We start from the raw sequence: 7,083 nt of genomic DNA, 5'->3' as shown, positions 1-7,083 counted from the left end.
TTTATTACAATAAATATATTTATTATAATAAATATATTTACCTTTACCCATATTAAAAGTAGACTAATATAATTTTATAATTAGTATTAAACAAAAACTATACTCACAAATGGAATAAAAAGATATGACACAAAAGGATCTCACTCTATTTAATAGAAAATAAATATATCATTATTGGCCCCATATCACATAGATAAAATATTATGATAGTAGTTATTCCCAATGGTATTTTCTTAAAATTTTCTATAAAATGAATTTAGCCTTGTTGATACAACTAATAATTACCTACAATTACCTATAAAATGAATTATTATCACCTAAACTCAATCACAACTAATTAAAAAAGACGATTAATTATTATCACCTACAACTAATACCTACCTCTATTGGGTCCTTTGAAGGGCATTAATTGATTTATTATAGCAATCAATTAATAGATTTATTATAAGTGCATGCAAAAGAATTGATTTATTAAGCAATAGTTGTTTCATATGAATAGTAATAATAGTGCCTACAAAAGAAACGGCTGACACGTTTTTCCTAGGCTAGCCCTACCATAGCATTACTGCATAGATCTCAATGTAATACCAAATCAACAAAATATCTTTAACCAACTTTGTAAGCAACATATCAATATAATTATTTAGAATGAATTGGAACCGCTGGAATTGGGAAAGGGAGGGATTTAACAGAAAATTAGGACTTTATTAAATTAGAAATGCAAAAAAACTTAAATAGTTCAATATTTTTAATACAAAAAATTATAAGATAAAAAAAGAGAAACAAAGATAGAATGACATAGTAGTGAAAATCATATATCTCACAAAAAATAAAAATAAACAATTAAATCATTCTACTTGTGTGTATATCAAACAGAGTAATGGAAAAAACAATCTGGAGTGATATAAACAAAAACCACAATGCTCCCCTCCTGATTCAAAAACTATTTTCTGTCAAAAAAAAAAATAATCAAACCTTTAGCAAACACCACTATATAAAGTCCAACTCTTTCCTTAAAAAAAACCATAACTTTTTTAAACAATGTCTACAGAGGAAAAACATACGGGTAACAATCAATTTTGAAAAATATAAGTAATTTGAGAACTCAAAAATCTTATAAAAAATGTTAATTTAAAATAAAATAATATATATGTATTGGAAACAATAAAGTAGAAATAAATCAAATTATTAATTGAAATCAAATAGCTTAAATAGGGTGATATTTCATACATATATTATTAAACTCACATTAATACTAATTCAAATTACTCCAGGAGTAAGTGTTGAACACTTACTCCAAGATTCAACTCAATTTGAATTAAGAATATTATTGTTGCAATAATTACATAATTGTGCAATATTAATTAATATTAATATATATTATTCACTTGAAATATATAATAGAAATAAATGTAATAATAATAATAGTAATAAAAATTCTTATGTTAATATAAATAAAAATTTTATTTTTAAATTATTTAATTATGAAATTATATATGCAAAAATATATTATGCATCTATTTTCTTATAAATATTTAGTGCATACTAAAATAAATCAAATAAAAATAAATTTGAGTTTTTCATTAAAAAAAAATTGTGTTTTCGATACATCATAATTGTCTCATGTTTTTGGTTGAAACAAATCTTATCGTTTTTCATTTTATAAGTTATTTGTTTATTATTTTTGTATTTTATTAATATTTAAAAAAATCAAAAATAGTAATGATTACTAAAAAAATCATAATAATTAATAGTTTATAAAAAAATTAATGCTATTTACAACCTTTAAAGGTAGTGAAAATATGTCAATTATGCTACTTAGGAAGACACGACACTACTATCATCCCTTAAATATATGTATCAATTTTAAAAACTCCAAAATTAAATACTATTAATAATAATAATAATAATCCATTTACATTAGAAAATGCAAAGAATCTTGATATCAATAATTACAGTTAATTTTGAATTCTGAGGTAAGGAATCGCCTACCAATGTAAAATTTGCAAATGAAATATTTTTTTTGAAACTTGATAAATACTATCTATTATTTGTTTCGGAAAAAATATGTTAAAGAAAATATTAAAAATATTCCAAAATTTAAATCAATTTGAATTAAGAAAATTAATGTTGTGATAATTACATAATCGCACAATATTAATCACATGAAATTACATTTATATTACAAAAATAAACACAAAAAGTATAAGAATAAGCAATACTACATATTTTCACGAAACACCATTCTTTTATTTATTTTTGTTTTTATGAAATCTCTATTAAAAATCACTTAAAATAATCAGAAATAATATCTTAATAAAAAAGTATGAACTAATAACATGCTCTCATTTATGTGAAAACAAATAATTCCTCTTCTTTCAAAATCTTCCATCTTCCATTCCACCTGTATATTACTGTATATTAATACCTGTAAAAAAACAATAATAAAAAATTGACATGTTAAAGGAGTGAAAATAATGAAGATCTTTTATAAAAAGATTAGAAAATAAAACGTACTATAATGAAATAAAATGTAATTATACCATAAGAAAATTAAATTAATGGGAAAAAAAGTATCATTGGTGCCATTTTAGATTATAGTGTGCCTGATTATATGCATTTAGATGGTTAAAGTACACTTCTTCTATCATTACACATCAACATAGACAAAGTTTTTGCTTCTAATTTTTTATACCAAAAAGAATATCGGAAAAATGGTGTTTATTTGCTTTCTCTTACGCTAATTTATTTGTTTTTTCTCAAAAACTCCCAAAGCTTCCTTTCTCATCCCAAAATAACGCAATGAAAAAATAAATTTTTGCAAAATAAAAAACCAATCATCACGGTTACATTCTCCATTTTTTTATGAAATCAAACCCAAAAATTTAAAGCTTGAATCAGTAATAAAAAAAATGAAAAGGGGAAAAACAGAAACCTTCATCGGCAACTTTAAATGGCGACAATGTTGGACCTGCGGATCTGAGTGGCGGAAGGGATGTGCGACACGGTTGTAGACGGCGACAGTTGATGTAGACTGAGCAACCTCTAAAAAATAAAATACCAAGAATTCTTATTATGAAAAATCAATAAAAAAAGCAGATTATTGATAAAGAAAAGCTAGAGATGAAAAAATAATGAGGTAAAGGAAGATGAAAAGAAACCCTCTGTTTGATATAAAAGAGAGTTAGATATATTTGATTAAGAGAATGAATTTAAAGATGGAGGAAAGGAATTTGAAAGGGCTGTGGTTCAAATTCGTGATATTTCAAATGCTTGGAATATTGGAAGGAACTGTTGAAGAGAATGATAGACAACTTTGTTGAAGAGAATAAATTTATAGATGGAGAGAAAGAATTTGAAGAGACTGTAATGGGTTGTAATTTAGGGTTTGCAGGTTGAAATCAAAAGCCATAATATATAGAGATCATTGACAGAAAGTTACAGGGTTTTTTAGAAACCAAAGTTAAAAAGCGTGGAAGAGGTTTTAATGTATTCAAGAAAGTTTTCCACAATTCCAATACAAAGCTGTCACGACAGTATTAATGATGTAAAAGAAAATGGACAATTGAAAGGTTATTAAATGATAAAAAAATTTACTCATTAATGAAAGTATTAAAGGAGATACAATTACCGTTATGTCCCTGAATATCACCTTCAAATTGGTGATTATAGGGATATTGAAAGAATTTCATATGTCATGTACTTTATTATATTAAAAGTAGATATTTAGTGCATACTAAAATAAATCAAATAAAAATAAATTTGAGTTTTTCATTAAAAAAAATTGTGTTTTCGATACATCATAATTGTCTCATGTTTTTGGTTGAAACAAATATTATCGTTTTTCATTTTATAAGTTATTTGTTTATCCCACATTATTAATCGTTGTTGGCAAATTACAGGTTTGTCCCACATTATTAATCCTCGTTTACAAAATTTCCATGATGTAAAATCCTTGATTCTTGATATTTGTAGTAAGGAGGATAGTAAGACTGCGGGTAGAGTTGCGGTTATGATTGATATTTTATGGAGAAATCGTAACAATATGGTTTGGAACAATGAGAAGGAGGAATACTCTAAACTTGGTTTAAATGCGTTTTGTAGTTGGCAAGAGTGGTTCCTGGCACAACGGCATGGTACCAACGTGGGGAATAGGTCTTCAAACATAAGGTGGGTGCCACCGGTGGAAGGGAGTATCAAATGTAATGTGGATGCGGGTTATAATAACACTCAGGGTACTACTAACCGGGGTTGGTGTATGAGAGATCATACGGGGAGCTTTATGTTTGCAGGTGCGGCTTGGGACTTTGGTCATTATCCGATTTTTGAAGCGGAAGCTTTGGCTCTTAAGGAAGCCATTCAAGGTGCTATTGATATGGAGGTGCACAATGTTATATTTGAAAGCGATTCTCTAAGAACGGTTCAAGCTATTCATGGCAATCACCAAGGTGTCTCAGAATTTAATTGCATTATTTCTTCTATTCATAGTTTGTTACTTAATTTTCCTAACTTCGAGGTGAAGTTTGTTAATCGCCAAGCGAATGCGGTTGCTCACTCTTTAGCAAAGGCGGCCGATTCTTGGACTAGGCGTAGTTTATTTCATATGATACCTCTTTGTATTGAACAACTTTTATTTAATGAAATGAATTGAATTTCTGTTTGTCAAAAAAAGTTATTTGTTTATTATTTTTGTATTTTATTAAATTTATAAAAAAAATAAAAAATGGTAATGATTACTAAAAAAATCATAATAATTAATAGTTTATAAAAAAAATTAATGCTATTTACAACCTTTAAAGGTAGTGAAAATATGCCAATTATGCTACTTAGGAAGACACGACACTACTATCATCCCTTAAATATATGTATCAATTTTAAAAACTCCAAAATTAAATACTATTAATAATAATAATAATCCATTTACATTAGAAAATGCAAAGAATCTTGATATCAATAATTACAGTTAATTTTGAATTCTGAGGTAAGGAATCGCCTACCAATGTAAAATTTGCAAATGAAATATTTTTTTTGAAACTTGATAAATACTATCTATTATTTGTTTCGGAAAAAATATGTTAAAGAAAATATTAAAAATATTCCAAAATTTAAATCAATTTGAATTAAGAAAATTAATGTTGTGATAATTACATAATCGCGCAATATTAATCACATGAAATTACATTTATATTACAAAAATAAACACAAAAAGTATAAGAATAAGCAATACTACATATTTTCACGAAACACCATTCTTTTATTTATTTATGTTTTTATGAAATCTCTATTAAAAATCAGGACTCGAGGTGGTGCAGAATGCAAAAATCAGGACGTATAGATGTGTCAAACAAAAAATAGGAAGGAATGTTGAGGTTTTAATGTAACATATACATTGGCCTTACCTAGTCCAATTGCTTCAGAACTCTTCATTATCCTTAGCCTCTTGCAAGACTCGGGGAACATCCTAAACTGTGAAAAACAAAATCATTTTAGATTTCAGAATGAAATAACTGTTTGTTGATTCTGATGTTGTCGAACTATCAATTCAGGAATTCAATGATCGATAATTATCAATGTCGTAACAAACTGAGACATGAATTATATCAGAAAGTGGAATTACTCCCATGGAACATCATCGACTAGCACATGTTCATCCCTTTTCTATTTTTTTTTTTACTTTTGCAGACGCAAACACTATTAAGAATTTTTACAACTTTTAATCAAAATTGGATGGTTTTAAAGGGTGGCAGAGCGGATTCGATCCGCTGATTCACCCGTCCTCTAACATGTTTATCCTTTTTTTGTTACTTTTGCAGAAACAAACACTAATAAGGATTTTAACAACTTTTAGTGTTTAAGCGTGCAAAACGCATATGTCCGCCCCACCACCGCCCCGCTCTTTTTTATTTTTTCATCCCTGCCCCCTTTTTCGTGGAATGAGTTAGGGTTTTTAAGTCCTCGCCCTCTCTACTATGACCGTCTCATTATTTTTCAGACTTTTGCAGGTAGAGATTGTCCCATTTTTCATTGAGATTTCAAGTCTTCGCCTTAACTATGTCCGACACACCCCATCTCATTTCTTTTTTCAATTTTTTACGCAGCAGGCCTAAAGGATTAGACATACCCATTTTCCACCATTGAATTTGCTTTTGAAATTGCCTTACAAGATAGCATAAATGTGTTTTTTTAATGGAAATCATCTGAATTGTTTACTCACTATTTTAGTCACACATGGCAACTAGTCTTCAACCTACTTACATAGTTATGGAAACTACATTTTGATTCTGAGATTTTCTTTTTCAAAAATTTATGACGCTGTACACACTTTCACCTTGGTTTAATTTCTTAAGAAAATTGCAATTAACATGTTCATCGTTTTGTAAAGCAGGGTGGCTTGGAATAGGTAAATAAATGTTTAAAAATAAAACAAAAAAAACTACTTCGAATGTACCAAAACAGTTGATAATTGATCACTGATAAAAAATAAGAAAAGAAAGCATGATGTTCTTAGTTTCTTACCTTTCTATAACAAACAAAAACCTCACTTACATTAACTTGAATAGAGAATGCGAACAAGTTAATAGAGAAATACAAATTTTATATACTAATGACAAACCTAAGACAAACCAAAGATACCTTGAAACATCTACTACACCAAAATGCCTAATATATTGTCATCAATATATTTGGCCTACTATAAAGTTTAGGAGTGTGAGACTCCAATTCTTGTATATAGAATATGATTAGGATTATACATATATAAGCAAACAAGAAGGTATTATAGCTTAACAAATGCGATCTTCGATCTTAACGGAACAGTATATAGCTCAACATTGTATCGTGCTAGTTACGACTTTTGCACTTTTCCACGGCTCGAGGTGCCGCAGAATGCAGAAATCAGGAAGTATAGATGTGTCAAACAAAAAATAGGAAGGAATGTTGAGGTTTTAATGTAACATATACATTGGCCTTACCTAGTCCAATTGCTTCAGAACTCTTCATTATCCTTAGCCTCTGGCAAGACTCAGGGAACATCCTAAACCGTGAAAAATAAAATCATTTTAGATTTCAGAATGAAATAACTGT

This window comes from Vicia villosa, linkage group LG1 (assembly GCF_029867415.1).
Source record: "Vicia villosa cultivar HV-30 ecotype Madison, WI linkage group LG1, Vvil1.0, whole genome shotgun sequence".
Taxonomy (NCBI): Eukaryota; Viridiplantae; Streptophyta; class Magnoliopsida; order Fabales; family Fabaceae; genus Vicia; species Vicia villosa.
Note: the sequence above shows the minus strand (reverse complement) of the source record.